Source organism: Lissotriton helveticus, chromosome 2_1 (genome assembly GCF_964261635.1).
Source record: "Lissotriton helveticus chromosome 2_1, aLisHel1.1, whole genome shotgun sequence".
NCBI lineage: Eukaryota > Metazoa > Chordata > Amphibia > Caudata > Salamandridae > Lissotriton > Lissotriton helveticus.
Genome location: NC_136059.1, coordinates 219,288,257 through 219,311,010, shown reverse-complemented (window position 1 = coordinate 219,311,010; position 22,754 = coordinate 219,288,257).

Below are 22,754 nucleotides of genomic sequence, written 5' to 3'. Positions count from 1 at the left end.
GGGGTGCCCCACTACAGCGTTTCTTTAGGTGAAACGGATTGTGGGACAAGGTGAAGAATGGAAGAGTCACCAAAAGGAAAAAAGTTCCGCTTGACCCCGGGAGCCGGCCACCTATGTCGGGGGCGATCTCAGGCCACACCAGGGCAACACGACTTGGGGAGGGGGCCGGAGCCAAGCGCCCCCTCCGAGTCCGCGACATGACACCGTCCCTCGGGGGCCTCCGTCAAGCGGTTCAGGGTGGCACCGCGTCACAACAGCCCCCACTTACTTTAAGAATAGTGAAGATGAAGCAATTGCAAATAGGCTTCAGACAATGTTACAAGCACTCCTCAAAACTTTGAACTTTCAGAGTGCATGAGTTGGGACAGCGAGGGGTGATTTGGTTTCTCGGACTGTTTTTCTGGTCTCTCACCACTGGCATACTTTAACGTTTTCTTGTTTCTAGGACATTAATAGGTTTTATCATTACGTTATGTTATCGTTTCTTTGTTTGTTGTTTAATAAAAGTTCATGTTCATCAGTGGCCTACTGATTTTCGTTTTCCTATTTTTTTCTTTCCAGGTTGTTTCATGGTAAAGTTTCTGTTACCAGGATACAGTGATCACTTCGTTATTATTGCATATGTCCTTTTCACTAGGGGTGCTCTCTGGTCGGGCCAGATGACGTATCTCTAGTAAATGGTCCGGGTGAAAAAGGTGCATCAATCAGTGGGGAGTAGATAGGCATGACAGATTACAACGGGGGAGAAAGGTCCGCATTACGTACCCTTTCACTACTTGCAAAGATTTTCCTACGTTTATTTGCAAACAGGGAATACCTCCAAAAAGAACTAATTCCCAAACAGTCAATGTTCGGACAATCAATCAATCAATGAGGAATGAAATAGGTACGACGTGTTAAAGGCTTGCGTTACCTACCCTTCACTATCTGCAAAGGGAGAGAGAATATTCCTATTCTTCCTCGTTTGCAGGTAGAGAAGATCCTTAAGAGAATTAACTTCGAACAATTCAATGCTCGATTGAAAAAATCAACAAGGGGTACTGTGAACACAAATGAACGCCGCTTATGTACATACGCATTGCTATTTTCAACAGGTTGTTCCTAATGTTTCTATTTTAGCGAGGTCAAAAAGAGATCCCATTAGTGGCCTACTGATTTTGCTCGATTCCTTTTGTTTTTTTACACGATTTTTCGCTATCTGCAAAGACTAAACAGAGTATTGCGACTCTGTGCTTGTTTGTAAATAGAGAATGAACCAAAGAGAACAATCAATCAAATGGAGAGAGAAGCAGGCACGACGTATTACAAAGGGGGCAAAGGGCTGCGTTAACTACCCTTCACTATCTGCAAAGAGAGAGTACTCCTAATAGAAATGAGGGGTGGGGGGCAGCATTCAAAGCAGATCAGTGTGCATAAACACAAAAATGTTTTTACTTACCACGTACTTGATATTTGCTATTAAAAAACCATTGAAATTCACTGAAAAAACCATAGGTTATAGACCATATATAGTTAGGAATTAGCATTTACAAAACCTTGAAAATTCACTGAAAAAACCATAGGTTATAGACCATATATAGTTAGGAATTAGCATTTAAAAAACCTTATTTTACTCACACAAAACCATTGAAATTCCATATATAGTTAGTTGCACTAACTATATATTGCGCACCCGCAATCCACTGCTGATGATGTCACATATTACATCATTCATGACATGGTCAGTGACATCACTGATGACATCACTGATGACATCTCAAATGACATCACTGATGACATCTCACTTGACATCAATGATCACATCACTGATGATATCATTCATGTGACAATACAATGCATCTCCTCACATTTTAATATAACCTCTGTTTCACCCAGTGTTAAAAACAGAGTATAATTTTTGAAACCATTGACACACCAATACTAGTTACTACATACGTACTCACTGATTCCTACGTCTACACACACATTCACTCATTCACCCATACAATCATTCATACATACAATCACTCATGTTTACAACACAATCATATGCACTCATACACCTATACAGACACTCACACTCTGCCACTCATCCATGGAGTTACTCACACACCTAGTCAGTCCTGTAAAGAATCAATCACACTTCCATTTTCTACTCTATACAGTTAAACATAGAGCACCTTACGTTTTCAACCATATACTAACACATACTTACTCTCTTATACAATCATTGATACAAGTACACATTGATCTGTACAGAGTCACACACCTCCCATCCAGCCACACACACACTCAGTCTCCCATGCAAATACTTGGGCAATCAATCAATAACCCATATAGTTACTCATATAGCTACTGATCAACACATGCAGCAGTTTACAGAACAACAGACATAATGATGCACAAATTAAGACAGTTTAGTCACTAACCCATGCACTCAGTGAGACACATTTAATCACTCACTCATACATTCAGTCATGCACTTACTAAATCCTTCGTCCAGACACTTATACATCCACTCATTCTTCAATATGTAAGACATATTTTAACTTTACAGAAACATAGTCACTGGATGTTGTCATCAGTGAGGTCATCAGTGATGTCATTTGAGATGTCATCAGTGATGTCATCAGTGATGTCACTGACCATGTCATGAATGATGTAATATGTGACATCATCAGCAGTGGATTGCGGGTGCGCAATATATAGTTAGTGCAACTAACTATATATGGAATTTCAATGGTTTTGTGTGAGTAAAATAAGGTTTTTTAAATGCTAATTCCTAACTATATATGGTCTATAACCTATGGTTTTTTCAGTGAATTTTCAAGGTTTTGTAAATGCTAATTCCTAACTATATATGGTCTATAACCTATGGTTTTTTCAGTGAATATATATATATATATATATATATATATATATATTACCTACTGGCGGTCGCCAGTAGGTATATATAGTTAGGATTTTTTCTCTATGGGATTTTTGAAAATTATATGTCTAATAACTTTGGCGTTTGTGGACGGAATTGGCTGAAACTTTCAGGAAAATGGAACATTTTGCTTCTGAGCAGTCCCTAAAAATTTGGGGGGGTTTTGTCAAGGGGGGGCCGAGAAAAAAGGGGGGTCCCAAAACGCGTTTTTCCCATGTTCATTTCCATAGGGCGGTTGGCCTCACTTTTAGCCCGAACGGCTGAATGGATTTGCATGACACTTGGCAAAATTGTAGGGACTGGTAGCCCGATGTGCCTTTGCTAGGTCTCAATATATGTGTTCCAGTGGATTTTGAGAAATTAACGTTCAAAAAAATATATATATCTGTAAGCGCGCTCCGGGCAGCGCCCCGGTTCGCGTACCTGACGCGTAACGGAACATCGCGAAGCGAAGCTGATTGGGTCTCCGGTGTCTGTCAACATTCTAAACAGTCCGGAGCGGCCGCCATCTTGTCTCTCGGTAGGATCGAGAGACAAGAGGAGGCCAAAACAAAGGGGGAAATGACCATAAGGGGGCATAGTAGATCCTCCCTGACCCCTAGGTTTGATGTGGAGGCTTTAAAAGGGCCCCGCGGGGCAAAACAAAATAAAAAAAAAATCTTTTTTTTGCGTGGGGAGCGCCCGGTACGCGCAACGGGAAGCGGTCCGAGGAGCGTACTATGAGGAAAAAAGAAAGACAGGGTATAAAAACTTTAGCAATTTTGTTATAAATGGAAGGTAGTTCTGAAAAGAACTGTTTTTTTATTCTTTTTCTTTTTTTTTCTTTTTTTTATTAATTTTCTGAACAATTTTTTGATTTTTTTTGATTTTTGAAAACTATTTTGTGTTTTTTTAGTGTTTTTTTAGGGGAAATAACAAAAAAGCAGGGTTTGAACATGTCTCAACAGGAGCAAAAAAAAATAAAAAGGATTCATTGTTTTCTCATCTTGTTGCATTTATGATTTTCTCCAGCTCGGTTAATAAAAGTAATACTCTTCTCTCCATAACAAATAGTTCCTCCACAATATATACAAACTATTTTGAAGTGTTCAAAAGGAGCTTGAATATTGTGGATTATTTCTCGGCCTTCTGGTCCGGCGAATGAGCTTTGTCCACTGGAGGTGCTGGGGATGACATTTGGGGGGTTGGCAGCAAGATCCCTTACTTGTGCTTGGGAAAGATTATTAGGATGCCATCGCTCCATGTGGCGAATCATTGTATGATTCCCAAAGCTGTATTTCTTGTTGGGGTTGCCACGAGAAAGTATATTTTTACATATCAAACAAGACACATGGGGTGCATTGACCTTCTTTTGTCCAGGTGGAATTTTAAAAAATTGCCATATGTAGTGCTCATTAATATGGCTCTGCCTTGGTGTTTCTGGCAGGAACTGCCTTACTTGCTCTTCCTCCTCCTCCTCCTCTTCGTCCTCATTATCTTCCTCTCTTCCAAAGTCCAGTGTTGGAGGTGGTCCTTTTGGTGGTGGTGGTGGTGGTGGTGGTTGCTGAGAAGCACCAGCTGCATCTATTACAGAAACCATTGTCAAAAATAGGTCTTGCTCTCTGGAAGTAGAAAGTAAGAATGAGGTAAAAACAAGGAGGGGTTTTCATCATTTGGGAAAAAAAATTATTCTAAACCAATGAAAAGTGTTATTTTTAGGTCACATGACCTAGCCTAACAACATTAGGAAACCAAAAGTGAAATGAACCAATGAAAAGTGTTATTAACAAGTCACATGACCTGTTATGCTTACGTTACGCGCTCCGCGCCGCGCCCATGATCGCTTCCGGGTGTGCTAACGCGGTGCGTCATATGACGCATTACGCGACAACGCGATACGTCGCGTTTACGCGACGCGTCACGATGTTGTTTTCTAACGTGGTAGTTGCGCAAACGGAACGTTTACCGGTTCGCGGACCGAGTCACGGCACCAAATTGAGCTAACGGGAAGCTCACCGGTTCACGTACCGGGAGCGAAACCAAAAAAAAAATAAAAAAAAAAAATACATTAAACAAATTTATTAAAAACATATAAAATATATTTTTCGATTTAAAGAAGAATACATTTTAAAGGTTTTGATATTTGCTATTAAAAAACCATTGAAATTCACTGAAAAAACCATAGGTTATAGACCATATATAGTTAGGAATTAGCATTTACAAAACCTTGAAAATTCACTGAAAAAACCATAGGTTAGAGATCATATATAGTTAGCTGGACATTTTATTGACATAAAACCAATGAAATTCCATATATAGTTAGTTGCACTAACTATATATCGCGCACCCGCAATCCACTGCTGATGATGTCACATATTACATCATTCATGACATGGTCAGTGACATCACTGATGACATCACTGATGACATCTCAAATGACATCACTGATGACATCACTGATGACATCTCATTTGACATCACTGATGACATCATCCAGTGACTGTGTTTTTCTGTAAAGTTTAAATATGTTTTACCTATTGAAGAATGAGTGGATGTATAAGTGTCTGGATGAAGCATTTAGTAGGTGCTTGACTGACTGTATGAGTGAGTGATTAAATGTGTCTTACTGAATGCATAGGTTAGTGACTAAACTGTGTCAATGTGTGCATCAGTATGTCTGTTGTTGTGTAAGCTGCTGCATACGTTAACCAGTAGCTATATGAGTGGCTATATGGGTTATTGATAGGTTGCCCAAGTATTTGTATGGGAGACTGAGTGTGTGTGTGGCTGGCTGGGAGGTGTGTGACTCTGTGCAGATCAATGTGTACTTGTATCAGTGATTGTATAAGAGAGTAAGTATGTGTTAGTATATGTTTGATTAAGTAAGGTGTTGTGTGTATGGAAGTGTGATTGATTCTTTCATGACTGACTAGGTGTGTGAGTAACTCCATGGATAAGTGGCAGTGTGTGAGTGTCTGCATAGGTGTATGAGTGCATATGATAGTGTAGTGTTGCATTGATGAGTGACTGTATGTATGAGTGATTGTATGGGTCAATGAGTGGATGTGTGAGTAGACCTAGGAATCAGTGAGTGCCTATGTAGTAACTGGTATTGGTGTGTCAATACTTTCAAGAATGGTAGTCTGTATTTAACACTGGGTGTATCAAAGGTTATATTAAAGTGTGAGGAGGTGCATCGTATTATCACATGAATGATGTAATCAGTGATGTCATCAGTGATGTCATTTGAGATGTCATCAGTGATGTCATCAGTGATGTCACTGACCATGTCATGAATGATGTAATATGTGACATCATCAGCAGTGGATTGCGGGTGCGCCAAATAAAGTTAGTCCAACTAACTATATAGGAGCAATTTCAATGGTTTTTTATATGTTAATTCCTAACTATATAAGGCCTGAAACCTATGCTTTTTCAGTGAATTTCAATGGTTTTTTAAATGCTAATTCCTAACTATATAAGGCCTAAAACCTATGGTTTTTTCAGTGAATTTCAATGGTTTTTTAAATGCTAATTCCTAACTATATAAGGCCTGAAACCTATGTTTTTTTCAGTGAATTTACAAGGTTTTTAAAATGCTAATTCTATTAGCGGATAACGTTTAAATATGTTAATATCCTTATGGGACCATCCTCCTGCAAGGCCATACCCTTCACACAGGTGAGTGAGGAAAGCACCGGCCCAGTGGTAGTTGGGCTCTTAAACGAGGAATCATCGTCACTGCTTCTTCTTTTTTTTTTTTACCAGTGCTCTGATTTCCCTACTCTTTATTTTGTTGTGTTTGGTCCTTGTGACCTCAGCTCTCTGAAATCTCCCTATCTAGTCAAACCCGGTCACATTAAAGTTGTTTTAAGCAGGTCTCCCATTATTTGACCTACCTTCACTTTCTCATCTTTTTTCTCCTGCTCATTTCACCCAATTATGATTTACTTCTAGGTTGAACTCCCTTGTTAAATTAAAACCCTGGTCTATGGTTTTCTTTCGTCATACTCTTCAAATGTTGCCTTTAAATTCTCACTGTCCTGTCATATCGTGCAATGCATGGATCCTTTTGAAGGAGACCCAACTTTCCACACAAGCCTCAATTTGTATTATATACCCTAGTTCTTTGCTCCTACTACTCCCTACCACGCTTTTCTGTTGACGTCTGACTACTCGTATCATCTCAAAGCTATAGTGTTTTTTTCTTTTTTCTAACATATTTCAACTCAGCCATCAGTAACTCTGTCCTGGTAGTTCCTGGAATGACTGGAACGGGTTTAAAGCCGGACTGTCTAAAAAGTGAAATAAAGGAATGTGTGTCTGCGGGCTCCTGCTCTCTTCTCTGCCTCCCCCAGTCTCCTTCAGGACCTTCTTTGGTTAGGCTTTCGTTCTTCACGTCTGTCTGTCTCTCATATGCTTTTCTTTGTATGAAAGTTGTTATTGACCTGTGGTTCCCATAACACTTCTGGTGCCTGCCAGTGTTAGGTTTGGGTTGGAAGAGCAGTAACCGAGAGTAACAGAGGTTTGTCGTACTGCCCCCTTCAATATTTAAACATTTTAGAAAACGGAATGACCAGCTGTTCCCCGATAACGCTTCCATCTCAGAGCTCACTCTGAGATGCTTCATTGACTGATTATACACTGAGAGAGGCGCTGCAGGGGGCAAAGTAATGGATGAGCACTCCCATCCTTGAAACAGCCACGTAATACGCCCGTGCAGGCCTCAGCACGGAAAGAGCAGATGTCGTCGGGATAGAGGTGCACTGGCAGAATTCACGGTGCGCTTAGGCAGCGCAGAATAGCAGGGGGGAGGGGGGCAGGAGTTATGTTTCAGGTGCACTTGCAGAATGAGCAGCGTTCGTGGCATACACGCGAACAGCAAATAGAGCGGCAGACCCTGATGCAGAGGTCCAGCCCGGGACCAGGGTTTAATTCCCTGCCTCGGCGGGTTGTGGGCTCAAAATTCCACGGACCTGATAATTCTCGCCTCTGTGCCTATTCCAATCATGGAGTCCCACTCTGCAACTCTGGGCAATAGCTTGCTTAATCTCCACAACGGCCCCCACAACGCTAAGGATGCCTGGCCTCCACCTTGGGGGTGCCCAGGAGTGGACGCCTCACAGGGAAAGCCAGGATGGGTTCCACAGCGGTATTCATACAAGCGCCTTGAGACCCTTGCGGGTGAGTAGTGCGCTATATAAGTATCAATTTACATTTACATTTAGTGTTGCAGGACAGGATTGACCTGAACAGGGTATGGTGTTTGAGGGTAACAGCGGCGGAGTAACAAGCACAGCTGCATAGCAGGGCTGAGCCTGAGCACCTATGCGCTCATGAATCCGAGCACGCACGGCCGGTCGCGGTCTCAGGACTGCACAAGCCTGCTAACACCCCTGCCTGAAGGAGTCCGAACCATGGACTGGCGCTCGGACATGCAAGTGGGGCAGCCAGGGCTACGCGCGTTACCTGAGCGCTCTCACTGCATCCTTTGACAGTGACAAGTATGTTTCTGTTTGATTAGAGATCTGTAACTCTAGGTGTGAGTAATTCAATCTGTCAAGAGATCAGAACAGAAACACAATGTACCAGGTGGGAGTAATTTACCCTGTCCACAGATAATGCTGTCCCCTGTGGGATGAGGGTAGCGCAAACAGTTTGTGGATCTCAAGCTGGCCCGTGATGGGTTTTTGAAACTGAGTCACTCCAGAGACGCCAATCTATCTCACATCAGTGTGTAAATAGTTCACTCAGTTCACAGTTCTTAAGCTTTTCTGTGACAGTGTGTATGGCCGCCGGTCCCATTCAGGCATGTCAGGCGGTGCCGGGTGTGAGTAGCTGATCCCATCCAGGGATGCCAGGCTGTACTCTTTCAGGGTCGAGCAGTTCACCTTTCCTAGATAGTGCAGTCCGATTCATGTCAAGTAAGTGTGAGTAGCTCTCGCAGTACACATATCTCACACCGTCGCTCGTCAGGTGTGAAGATCTTATCCACGGAACTCGATGTGTCAGGTGTGATTATTTCTCAGACCCCAGCAAATCTTAAACTGTTTCACGTGGGCGCGAGATGCTCACCCTGACAAACATTTGAAGCCCTGCCTTGACAGGTGTGGGTGGCTCACCCCAGTCATCCATGTCAGGTGCCAGGTGCGCATCTAGTCTTGCTTTTCCTTTGCATTTTGACACGTGCAGCATTCAACTTGTGAAAGCGAACAAGAACCAGAATGTAAAGAAACGCACAGAGCTGGTTCACCAGCACGTGCCTGGCATTGGTGGGGGTGGGGGACTTAGGTGCCTGGATGTTTCACCGCACACGGCCAAAGCACAATTAGTGGGGTGCCCGGGGTATCTTTCTAGCTCTGTGGTATGCCAGTTGGGTAGAGCGACAGCGCTACTTTCTGATCAGATCTTTGGGGTCACAGATGTGAGTGTCGATGCTTGTTTGCAAGTGTGATTGTCCTATAATATCTACATCTAAAAGTATAATATAAAGAACTTTGGATATGAATGCTTAGAAAGTTGAAACGTTATCATCCTTGCTCTCTTTGCCATATAGTTAGAGCCTCTATGTGTCTCCACATGCACACTTCATGTCGGTATCTTTTTTCCCTAAACAGACAATCTCCAGAGAGAGCTGTGCCCCCGCCAAGATCCAGAACCGATTCTGCTTTGGCCAGCGCAGCTCCTTCTACGTCCCGGGCACTCTGACGGGCGCGTCCCGGCCGTGCTCCGGCTGCGCCCCCAGCCGTATCCGCACAATCACCGTCCCCCTGCATTGCGAGAATGAGGTGCTGGTGCGGGAGGAGGTGGTGACACTGGTTGAAGAGTGCCAGTGCGAGGCCCAGGGAGAGACGGATGCCCTGCGCCACCTGAGCGCCCTGAGCCTCCACTGGGTGACCCAGCAACCACCGGGGCGTCGGAAGTTGGAACTGTGCTCCCAAAGACGCGTTTGACACCTTTTAACCCTTTGTGACATTTTAGTATTTACTGTCTCTTCCTCTGAAACCCTCTGAATACCCGCCGTTTTGTAATATGTTTTAAGTTATGTTTGTCCCACTGACATTGCTCTCCAGTGTGCGTCCCCGCAGCGACCAGCTCATTCTTTCCAAAAAAGGTTATTTAGTTATTCTTCAGACCTGACCAATCGCACCAGCCCACACTTCTTCCTCAGGCCAGCATCACCCGGTCTCCCCCTCGGCACGGGAGACCGGACATCGAAGGCTTCCCCCAGGTAGGGGGAAGCGGAAACCACGTCCTCCCGGCCCCACCCACAACCAGGAGGCGGCCATTTTGAGGCGGCTCGGGCCGCGGCGGTGATCTCCGGGGGGCAAAACGAGGGGTGACCACCCTCGATATTAAAATAAAAACATTAAAATAAAAGAGAGAAGCCCCCAAGCCCCCCCCCCCAATTTTTTTTCAGAAAAATCGTGGGGTGCGCGCACGGTGCGCGCTTACAGATATATAATTGTTTTCTCTTTTAATTTTCTCAGGAACTACTGGAGGGATTTACACTATTTAACCAAAAGCGTGATCTGCGCACCAGACACTACCATTTTCACAAGTTTGGTGTAATTCCGTTCAGCGGTTCAAGCTGTAGCCGTGTCTAAAGGTCCTATGGAAATTACATTGGGAAAATACGTTTTGGGACCCCCCTTTTTTCTCAGCCCCCACTTGACGAATCCCCCCAAAACTTTCAGGGAAGGAGAGGAGTGGAGCGGGCCATCTTCTTTGAGAAATTTGCGAAGATTCATCAACCAGCGCCAAAGTTATTCCCAATAGAATGTTGGGGATTTCCTATGGAAACTAGGTCCTAACTATATATACCTACTGGCGACCGCCAGTGGGTAATATATAGATATATATATATATATCTATATCTATCTATATATATATATATATATTCACTGAAAAAACCATAGGTTATAGACCATATATTGTTAGGAATTAGCATTTACAAAACCTTGAAAATTCACTGAAAAAACCATAGGTTATAGACCATATATAGTTAGGAATTAGCATTTAAAAAACCTTATTTTACTCACACAAAACCATTGAAATTCCATATATAGTTAGTTGCACTAACTATATATCGCGCACCCGCAATCCACTGCTGATGATGTCACATATTACATCATTCATGACATGGTCAGTGACATCACTGATGACATCACTGATGACAACATCCAGTGATTATGTGTTTCTGTAAAGTTTAAATATGTTTTACATATTGAAGAATGAGTGGATGTATAAGTGTCTGAATGAAGGTTTTAGTAGGTGCGTGATTGACTGTATGAGTGAGTGATTAAATGCGTCTTACTGAATGCACGGGTTAGTGACTAAACTGTCTAAAAGTGTGCATCAGTATGTCTGTTGTTGTGCAAGCTGCTGCATGTGTTGATCAGTAGCTATATAAGTAGCTATATGGGTTATTGATTGGTTGCACAAGTATTTGTATGGGAGACTGAGTGTGTGTATGGCTGGCTGGGAGGTGTGTGACTCTGTGCAGATCAATGTGTACTTGTATCAGTGATTCTATAAGAGAGTAACTATGTGTTAGTATATGTTTCAAAAATGTAAGGTGTTCTGTGTTTAACTGTATAGATGAGAAAATGGAAGTGTGATTGATTCTTTTCAGGACTGACTAGGTGTGTGAGTAACTCCATGGATGAGTGGCAGAGTGTGAGTGTCTGTATAGGTGTATGAGTGCATATGATAGTGTTGTAAAGATGAGTGATTGTATGTATGAATGATTGTATGAGTGAATGTGTGTGTAGACATAGGAATCAGTGAGTGCGTATGTAGTAACTAGTATTGGTGTGTCAATGGTTTCAAAAATGATACTCTCTATTTAACACTGGGTGTAACGGAGGTTATATTAGAGTGTGAGGAGATGCATTGTATTATCACATGAATGATATCATCAGTGATGTGATCATTGATGTCAAGTAAGATGTCATCAGTGATGTCATTTGAGATGTCATCAGTGATGTCATCAGTGATGTCACTGACCATGTCATGAATGATGTAATATGTGACATCATCAGCAGTGGATTGCGGGTGCGCGATATATAGTTAGTGCAACTAACTATATATGGAATTTCAATGGTTTTGTGTGAGTAAAATAAGGTTTTTTAAATGCTAATTCCTAACTACATATGGTCTATAACCTATGGTTTTTTCAGTGAATTTTCAAGGTTTTGTAAATGCTAATTCCTAACTATATATGGTCTATAACCTATGTTTTTTTCAGTGAATTTCATTGGTTTTTTAACAGCTAATATCTGTAGCTGTAAAATGTATTCTTCTTTAAATCCAAAAATATATTTTATATGTTTATTAATAACTTTTTTTTAAAATATTTTTTTTTCTTCGTTCCCGCTTCGCGAATCGGGAAGCTTCCCGTTAGCTGACCTTGATGCCGCGAAATAGACCGCGAGCCGGTAAACGTTTCTTTACCGCAACTGCCGCGTTAGAAAACAACATCGTGACGCGTCCCGTCCGCATGACGTTTCGCGTTGTCGCGTGATACGTCATATGACGTGCTACGTTAGCGAACTCGTACGCTTACCGAGTCGCAAAGCACAGGTTTCTGGAAGCAAACCGGGAGGCCCTGCAAAGCGCGTAACGTAAACACAGCAGGTCATGTGACTTGGTAATAACACTTTTCATTGGTTCATTTCACTTTCGGTTTCCTAATGATGTAAGACTAGGTCATATGATCTAAAATGAACACTTTTCATTGGTTGAGAACTATTTTTTTCCCAAATGGTGAAAATCCCTCCTTCTTTCCTCACTCTGACTTTCATCATCGTGAGAGAAAGACCCTTTGTTACCAGTGAGCAATGGCTTCTTTACTAGCTTCAGCTGGTGCTTCCCCACCACCTCCACCACATCCAAGGAAGAGTGGACCACCTGCTAAAGTTATAATTCAGCAAGAAGAGGAAGAAGAGGAACACGACGACCTAGATAATCTCCCTATTATGGCCAGAAGATCTGTTGTACCGGAAGTAACGGGACCAGAGGGCAGGGAGATGGTGCCAAATATACAAACGAGATTTCGTGAAGTAAAACAAGTCTGCGTACATTGCAGTGGATTCATTTGCTACGGAGAAAGTAGCATCACTCTGATCAACAGAGCTATTGACAATCATGCTCATGTTTGTCCGAAACTCCCCAAACAATAAATTCTTTTTTTTTGTTTTCTTGCTCCTGTTGAGCCCTTTACAATGAATCGTTTTCGTTGCCCCCTCCGAAAAAAAACCAAAAAAAATATAAAACTGTTCAGAAAAATTCAAAAAAAGTAAAAAAATGTTCAGAAAAATAATAAAAAAAATATAAAACAACAAAAACAATTTAAAAAAAAGTTCTTTTCAGAACTACCTCCCCGTTATTAAAAAATTGGTACAATATTTGCAACTGTGCCAACCTCTATTTCTCTTAGTTCGCTTCCCAGTTCGCTCCCCGGTACGCGAACCGGAAGCGAACCAAAAATTTTTTTTTTTAAAAAAGAACAGTAAGTATAAGGGAAGGAAACAGACAGTTATGTTAAAAGAAAGACAGCTATAGGGGAGTAAACTAGAGATACTATTACCCGTAATCCACTGCTGATGATGTCACATATTACATCATTCATGACATGCTCAGTGACATCATCAGCATAGGATTGCGGGTAACAGTATCCCTAGTTTATTCCCTATAGCTGTGTTTCTTTTAACATAACTGTCTGTTTCCTTCCCTTATACTTACTGTTCTTTTAAAAAAAATTTTTTTAGATCAGTCAGAAACAGTGAAAGTAATGAAATATAAAAGACTACGTAGAATATGAGCACTGTATGCAACAACTTTGACACTTACAGAAGCCTCACCTTCTCCATGCCTCCTACACAGTTCTACATGTACATCATAAATGCAAACAGAACAGAATTAATTATACATGTTAAATGGTTTATTTTTGCTGTTCTCAGAATGTATCAAATTTCACTAAAACAGTGACTTGAAGGTATTCATCATATAACAGCGGGGAAAAAAAAACACAATCAAAATGATTGTGTTTAAAAAACCCATACAACATTACAAATCAGAATTCAGAACTCCTTAAAGTTAACTTACGTTCCATGACGGCCAAGGATGTCCTATGAACAGCTTACACTCTGTTGTGCTGTTATTACTTTCAACCCGCCACTTTCTGAAAGAAAACCTCCATCGTTTTCAAAAACATGTTACATACAATAAATGACTTCTTGCTCTCTACCACAAGATTCCACAAGGCCAAATCTTGTCAGAGCCATGTATAACTCTTGGAATTCTTGTTAGCCAATCCCGTCTTTTCGCATTTCCGCAACTTTCAGAATTAAAATGTTGAAGATCATTTACACAATCCTGGACTAGTAATATCTTCCCCTTATTGCTCAATCATGTTCTACATTTCCTATCACACTGATACTGCTTACTATGAAGCAGACTTACACTACCTTTATGACTAGTACAATTATTTAATTCTCTACATCACTTTTAATCACAAAGCAATGTAAAACAGTAGACAGCATTGCAGACTTACATTCCCTCTACTCCATGTTTTGATTCGCTGCTTCAATTAGCTTATAAAAAGAAATAGTTTTTCTGAACTCATTCAAAGTGCACGTATTTCTCAATAACGTCCAGTGTTATGGTAAAAAGTTATGTCTCTGTACTACACTTATCTTCAAGGCCAAATAGTGTAGGAGCCATGAGAACTTCTTGAAATTCCTCAGAGCACATCCCGAGATTCTTTCCCTAAAATTTTGGTTTTAAAAACACCAGGTAACAGTTTTTAAGGTCATATGGCAATTTTTTTTTGAAAATTAAAACAGAATCATTGCAGAATGACCTGCCATTTCTACACTTTAAATAAGCTGTATAATGTCCTGATGTTATTGAAGAACCATCATGATATATAATTGCTACAGTTACAAAAGTCCTTCCTGATATTGACAACTGTGAAGCCACAAAATTTTTAATTAAAGTTGTCAATTTTGTTCCATCAGGCCTACATCGTTGGAACATTAAAATGACATACTGGCCATATGTTCGTATAAATAATGTGGACATCATTTCAGATTTACATTGCCTACACTCCATATTGTGATCAGCTGCTTTTACTAGCTTATTAAAAAGAGACTGATTTACTGTCTGGCAAAGTTAAATATATAAATCTTTCTGAGTCTACACTAGTACTACTTGATACCCTACAGTTCTCGCAGTCATGCTGCCATTGATAAGAAAGCCCAAACAGATGATCTACATCTACACCTTCAGCATACAATACATCAGCATATACATTAAAAACTCCTGACAATCTTGCTGACTATTTTGAGAGAATTGTGTTTGGCCTGAACATCTGTCTAACAGATTTCGAATTTCAGACACACTTTCTATGTTTGTTCTATCAGTGCTACATTTCTCTAACACAGAATTTAACAAACTGCAAAATCTTTGATCAGAATTGACCACAATCTCTTCTTTTACATTTTGTAGAGAAAACAAAACATTAACCACTACATTAGCATAGCAGTTGACACCAGAACTGTTTTCAAATTGAAAACCAACAACATCTTCAACAGAATCCTTTTTGTTTCTGCTTATAATTTCAGGTTCATCGACTTTTCGTCTTTTTGCTACAACCTCCCCAGTATTGGTCACATTTCTTCGTTTCCGGCCTACCACACGTTTCTCAAACAAAGGATACTGAGGCAAATGTGGCGCATACTCTCTTCTCAACCTATTGTATTCCTTAACACAATCTAGATCCGCACAAATGTTTGTGACATCACACTCAATCAAGTACAATCCCGATAAAGTCCTAACTCGTGACAATGCCACATATGCCATACCCTCCTTGAACACAGAACTGCCAATATTCACCAATGCACAGTCTACACTTAAACCTTGCGATTTATGGATTGTCACCGCATATGCCAAGCAAACAGGAAACTGCTTACGACGAACATATAAGTCTTTTACAAGCAAAAATCTAGCAGAACAACGAGCAATTAGCTGTACTTCCTCAATGCCATCAAATTTAATTTTTAAAAATTCAATTCCATCTCTATTTCTGTATTTCACAAAATCAACAACATTACCCATTGATCCATTTACCAGACCTCTTTCAACATGTAAATTCCTTCTTAAAATTATACGGCAGTTCAACCACACATTCAGAGTCTTTTCAAAACCCGCAGTTTTAGATATACTCTTCTCTAATGAATCCAATTTTGTTTTCAGATTCTCAGACAAAATAATTGTTGATCCCATATGCTCTACTCTGTCAATAGCTTCCAATTTCACAATCTCTTGCTTTTCTAAATGCAACATTTTGTTGTTGAATTTGGCACATTCTGCAAGAGTTGGCATCAAACATATTCCAGATTTTTTTCAGTAACTTTCTGAAAAATATTCTCAGGCACAACATCTTCGTCTGGATATAAATTTGTCAGTAATCGTGCATGTAAAGCTTCTTTCCCATGCTCGGTCACTTTTCCAATTCTAACATCTTGTAGAATAGTCTTGTAAACTTCATCCTTTGCCTGACGCATATTTTCATGCAGTTCAGCATAATTGAAGTTTAACCATATATTGACGTTGCCAATACTCCCTAAGCACTTCCTGGTATCTTCATGCGTGAGCATTTTGAACACAGGTTGCCCTTTCACTGGTGTCAGCTGCAGAAGATCTCCGAAAACAATGATGTGTTTGCCACCAAATAACACATCATACTCTGTTTTGAGAACTTCTTGCATTCTCAAATGCACAAAGGCAAGCATGACATTGGAAACCATGCTTACTTCGTCAATGATAAGAAGTTTCATTTTCCTCAAGACTCTTGAAACTTCAAAACAAGCATCTCCAGATAGCTTGTGATATTCTAATTTGTTGTCATGCTCCACTGGCAGCATCAGTAAACGATGTAAAGTAATCCCTTTAATGTTATGTGCTGCCAGTCCAGTTGGAGCGATGACAACACAAGACAGCGATGACTCTGTCCTTTCCTGCAAATAACATGAAATTGCTTTAATAAGGAAACTTTTTCCAGTTCCCGCTTCTCCACTCACGTACAGTCGGACAGGCTTCAACGACGTACATGAGCACTCTTTCTTGTCATGACTTAATCCATGATCAATTTGCATGGTAAGTTCGTCATATATTTTCCTCTGCTCAACGTTGAGTTGTCTTTCCAACTCTTCTAAGTTAACCACATCCTCCTGAGCATGTGCCATGGCTCTTTCCACTTCATTCATAGCAGTGGCAGCTTCATTTTCGATAAGAGGTCCTCCTAGTGGATCCTGACTCAATGAAGCAGAACTCTGACTGTCCTGAGAACTGTCTCTGGCAATCTCGGCTGCAATCGTTGCTTCCTGCTCAATTTCCACATTCAACATTTCTACATATTTGGGAAAAGCAGGACATTCTATGGTCTCCTTGGCAGCATTGAATGAGTCTTCGTAACAAAGGAAATCTCCAAGCAGTTCCTCTTCTGCACGCCAAGGCTTAAAAAGTTGCAAAAGTGCTAAATAGAAAAACTCCTTTTTTTCAGGAGATTCGCCACTCAATTTTCGATGGTTTATCAAGTGGCATTTTCTTTGCTTGACCAGACATCCCTCACTTCCTATTACAGCATACACTCCTTTCTCAGTATCTTCTTTGATGTTCCTCTTGAATATGTAATTTTGCAGAACCTCATACAGACAAACATTCTCGAGGTGACTGCTTCGATTTGGATAATATGTATCCAATATGTTGCTCTTCAAAATGTCGGTACTGTTTGGCTCCTTTTCCGCCAAATACTCAATTTCCCGCACAGGTTTCAGAACTCGATTACGCGTTGCAGCAAGACCAACACTCGCCCAAACGATACTCCTGGACTTGGCATAGAGACTTGCTGAAGACAACCGGTCAGAACATTCGTAAGCTCCGATTTCTCGATGCGACAACATCTTCAGACTGAAACTGTACAACTTCTTGCTGAGGCTCTTTTCATGGGAAATGTCCTCCCACATATCCTTCAATTCTGTCTTCTCTTTTTTGGTGATGTAAGATGTCACATACCGAGCCACAGCCATACAGTTATCAGCCACAAACTGTATATCCATGTTAGCATTCCACATGGACAAAATCACCGGGTTGTAGTCGTTGATGTACTTAGACTCTTCGTTCCTCTTCAAATTGTATGTGTTTTTAGGTGATTTCTTCATCACATTATGTCGCAGCGAAGACATCAAACTGTTCACTCTTCCTTTAGAAATCACCGATCGTGGAAAGCCGAAACGACATTTGGTGTAGAACTTGTCTTTGTTCCGGAATTTACGACGACAGTACTTTCCACATCGATGGCTTTGGAAACGTAGAACTTTTTCTCTTAGGCTTTTTTTCTCCTTTGCGTTTGGAACAGCACACGTAGAATACTGTTTTATGAAACTCATCACTGAGTCGTCTGCATCCGTTCCAAATTTAGGTGCATCCTTGATCCACAGCAACATATGTATATGAGGAGCACCTCTTGCTTGGTACTCCTTCCTCCAGAAGAAATCCAACACCTCTCCAAGAGGTGGATTCTTCTTATTCATGATGAAAGACATCATACCTTCAAATCTATGATTGAAGTACCTACATACATTGACTGGATCCAAAGAGCACAGTTCTCCGGGTGTCTTGAATTCGATGTTTTCTACGTTAGCATTTGCCTCTCGTAGAAATTCAAGTAAGTCTTCCCAGCCATACTCAGCACAGCTCAAAGTGAGGAACCATGTGGGAGTTCCTAAGTTCCTCAGCATACATTTTAAATCACCATGATGACGGTACCAGTACTCATTAGTACCACGCTGACACGCCATGAGATTAATCAGGTGAGAATCCAAAATACTGTCTTGGACATTGACTTTATCCATAAAGTCACTTGCCGAGATGTTTTGCATGTGTATACCACTTTTCAAGATGTGGTTCACTGCATATGACAGTCCAGACAGATCGCTTTCAAACAGGAGATGAAACAAATAAGGAATGCATTGTCGAAACCTAGGATCTCCTGCATACAATCGCAAAGTCCGGTATTCAGAAGCAGGAATTTGATGAGGTCGCTCATCATATCTTCCTCCCTGACCTGTTGGAAAAAGCTGTGGGAAACACCGAGCTTCCAAACTTTCCTCCCAAACACTAATGGGACTCCCTTTCGCTTGTTTCATTTGAAACAACTCAATAGCATTCCCCATGACTTCCTTGGAATGCAAAGGATGAACACTATAATGTTCATATATTTCTTCACTAGTACAGGGTTCTACTTTCTCAATTTGACCAGCACACAAATCGCTATCCTCTTCCTCACTTACTTCCTCTTCTGCAACATATACATTTTTATAGTATTTATTATATTTTTTCAAATACAATGTTGCCCTTTTGACTTTCCTAACATCTACTAAATCTTGCCATATTTTCTTATTCTTTGTCGGAACCCCATTAACTAAGATAACAAGAGGTTCCTCTTCCACTTTTTCTACTCCAATTGTGTTAATGTTTTTCTTCAAATCTAGAGGCAAATAAACAACTCTTCCCTTTAATCCTCTCTGTAAATCTGATGGAGGCAATTTCCCTGTCTTTGGCTCCATTCTTACAATAGCCTGAAAGGGATGGATACTTTGAATCAAAATAGATTCATAAGTATTTAAATCCTTCAATTCAGAAGGAATCTCAACCAATTCCAGATTATTATGAACTGCTCTAGCAGGCATCTGGTTTTGATTTAATTTGTTACAACAATAAGTACACACACGTTGATCCAATCCCAAATCAAAACAATTTTCTACCATCAAGTATGTTGTAAAATCCTTCCATTCACTATTATTTTCCCTTTCACTTTTTCCATATAAATCCACTAACTTAGTCTGATTCTTATAATAAGTGCGTCGACAACACACACAAGTGAAATTTGGCCTCTCACTTGATTTCACCTCAAACGTCACAATTTCCCTCTGGAAATTATCTGTACTGGAAACCTGTACACTATCTTCCACATTACTCTCTTCTTCTTGGTCAATTTCAACATTCTCCTCTTTACTTCCAAAGTAACAAAACTCAATTTCTTCACATATATTCTTCACATCTATTTCAGAACCATGCAAAAGAGCAGCGCATAATTGTTTAAGCATAATTGCTGGACTCTTAGCATAATACAACATTCTAACTAATTTCCTCACTTTATTATGATGCACTGCTAGCATCCTGAAATGATGAAAAACACTCTGGCATACTCTCCTGGAAAAACAAGCCAGTGAATGACCATGCAAACCTATCACTTCTCTCACTCTGCAAGGATCTAATTCTTGCAACAACTTCATTTTCTGCTTCAAACTTTTCTTACTAAATGACCGTATAAAATCACAAAGCAAATTGATGGAATCCTGTCGTACACTGCAAATACTACTACACTTCCAGGTGTACACAGGACCCTTAGGACGTCTCCCTAAAACCTCATTACCTAACACCTCTTCTATCTCTGTTCTCACAAGTTTTTCTTTTTCAACTGGACAACCATCTTTCACTTCATAAGCTCGACCACTGGTGTCAACTGCATGCACCAAATCATTATCCTGGAAATAACTCTCCTCATTAAAAAATGCCTCAGAGCTTGAACTATGCATCCATTCTCCAGAAAAAACTTCACAAAAATTACTACGATTAACTATTCTCTTCCATCTACTATTTCTTTTGAAATCATAAATTACCTTGTTTAGCTTCCTAATTCTATTGATTGTCAAAATAAATAACTTACGTTTAATTTCAAATGCCTGATCAATAACTTTCTCAACTATTTTTTTTCTCTTATAAAAAACCAATTTCTGCTGACCTTTCTTAATATTTTTTAACAAATTCCCAATTATCCTGTTGCGGAACATTCGTTTACGAATATCCCTAAACTGTTGTTTCCTTCTACTTTCATGCATAGAGTTATCTCTTACTCTAGCAGTAACATTTCTCATTGGCCTTTCCTTACCATTTGAATTCTTTCTCCTTTTCTGGACTGAAACATTTTCTGTAGTAATATTTTTTTTACTACACATATTTCTTATGACTGTTTTTCGACTCTTACCCGGTGCTTTCTTGGTGACTTGACAAATCTTTTTGTTAGAGGACTGCTGCATTATTCCATGGTCCTGCTGTCTTTGACGTTTTGCAGCCTTTCTTACTCTTTCTTTGCTAGGCATCCTAAAATCTTGAAATAATCTGCAGTTGAATCTGTGGTAAAATATAATAAAAAATGTTATTAACCACTATTACCCAACAGTAAATTAATAACAGTCATCAAAAACTTAACACACTACTTAAGTATATAATATACTGAAGCCTATCTCCAATTTTTCACTGAACAGGACTCATCTCTTCTTAACCTTGGATAAACCTCACCTACTCTGTGTCCCCTGCACATAATTAAATGTAAAGGGGCAGATTTATATTAACTAGCACATCCCCAGGGATGCACCAGTTAACGTGCACCGCTGCTCTGCCACCCACGGTGTGCCGCATTTACAATCAGATAGGACAAAGCTACATCAAAACCCTGCGCCTGCTTGAAGCAGGCATAGATCTTGACGCAGTTAGGCTGAAAGCTAAAGCAACAACTAAGTGTCAGGTGCAGAAGTTACAAAAAAGGAAAAATGGCGTTTAAACCAGTAATGAGACCATGCTAACGTAATACAGAGTAAAAATATCCAGGATCTACATCAGTTTGGGGTTCACGAACCTGGCAGGTACAAGGCACTGAGGCTTTCCACCGTGCATGTCTCATCCCAAAACATATGTGGTTTGTGAATGAAACAATTTCCCAGACCAAATGCTTTGGATTGGCTACTTCTAAAAAATTAAACACCCCTACTATCCCGGAGTTAGAGGAATATGATGGTTGGAGTAATTTTACTCGTTGTCTATTAAAGATTTACAGGCCCTACTCCGTAATTCTTCCTTTAACATTTCCAGTATAAATCCAAAAGGTTGACTGCTTTGGCAACGTGCCTTATCCACGGTTTAATAACGCTGCCTTTTGCTTTATATAAGTTTTCAAATTGTATGAAATATATACCAATAGGTCGTTATTAACCTTTAGGTAGTGGTTTTCTTCATGAAGTCTGGTCGCTTCCATACACATACAGATTTTCAAAGATGATCAAGAACTTTATCTGAATGGAGAGGAATGCACTGAGACGCCAGATCATTCACTAATGTGTAGGCACATACAGTTACACGGTTCATGCAACAAACACCGACCAAATATGGCTTGCGTGTTGCAAGGCACACCAGTTCCTGCTATCATCCCCACGTTCAAGTTCTTGGAAAATGGTAGTTATTTGATGCTCAATAATGAAGATTGTTCTGGGTTAATTAAAAGTATTCATTTTATCGTAACAGTAAATGAACGGGTTATTTGCTGCAGAAATGTTCTATTTCCTCCCACACATGAACATAGGGAGTTTTCAATCTGGCCACAAATACCAACCTTGGCAGCACATTTCAACGGCATGGCAAGAATAAGAGCTATTTTGTCTCAGAGAGAGGTGGCCTTGAGTTCGGCCCGTGAAATTTTCGTGCTTCACACAGCGAACACCCGTACAGAGGTGCAGACCCTTTTAAATACAGATTCGCCTTTCCATTTCAGCAAGATGGTTCGGACTATCTCTAACGCGTCCTCCACAAAGGGCCTGGCGCACTTTTTTAAAATTGTTACCAGTGGTCTCGTGACTTCATTTGAGAAAATCTTTGGAGTCATCCCTGCTTTCTTACATTCTATTTTTTCCACTCTGCTTCGTGGATTCCCATTTTTACTTGCATTACCAGCGGACGCTCTTGT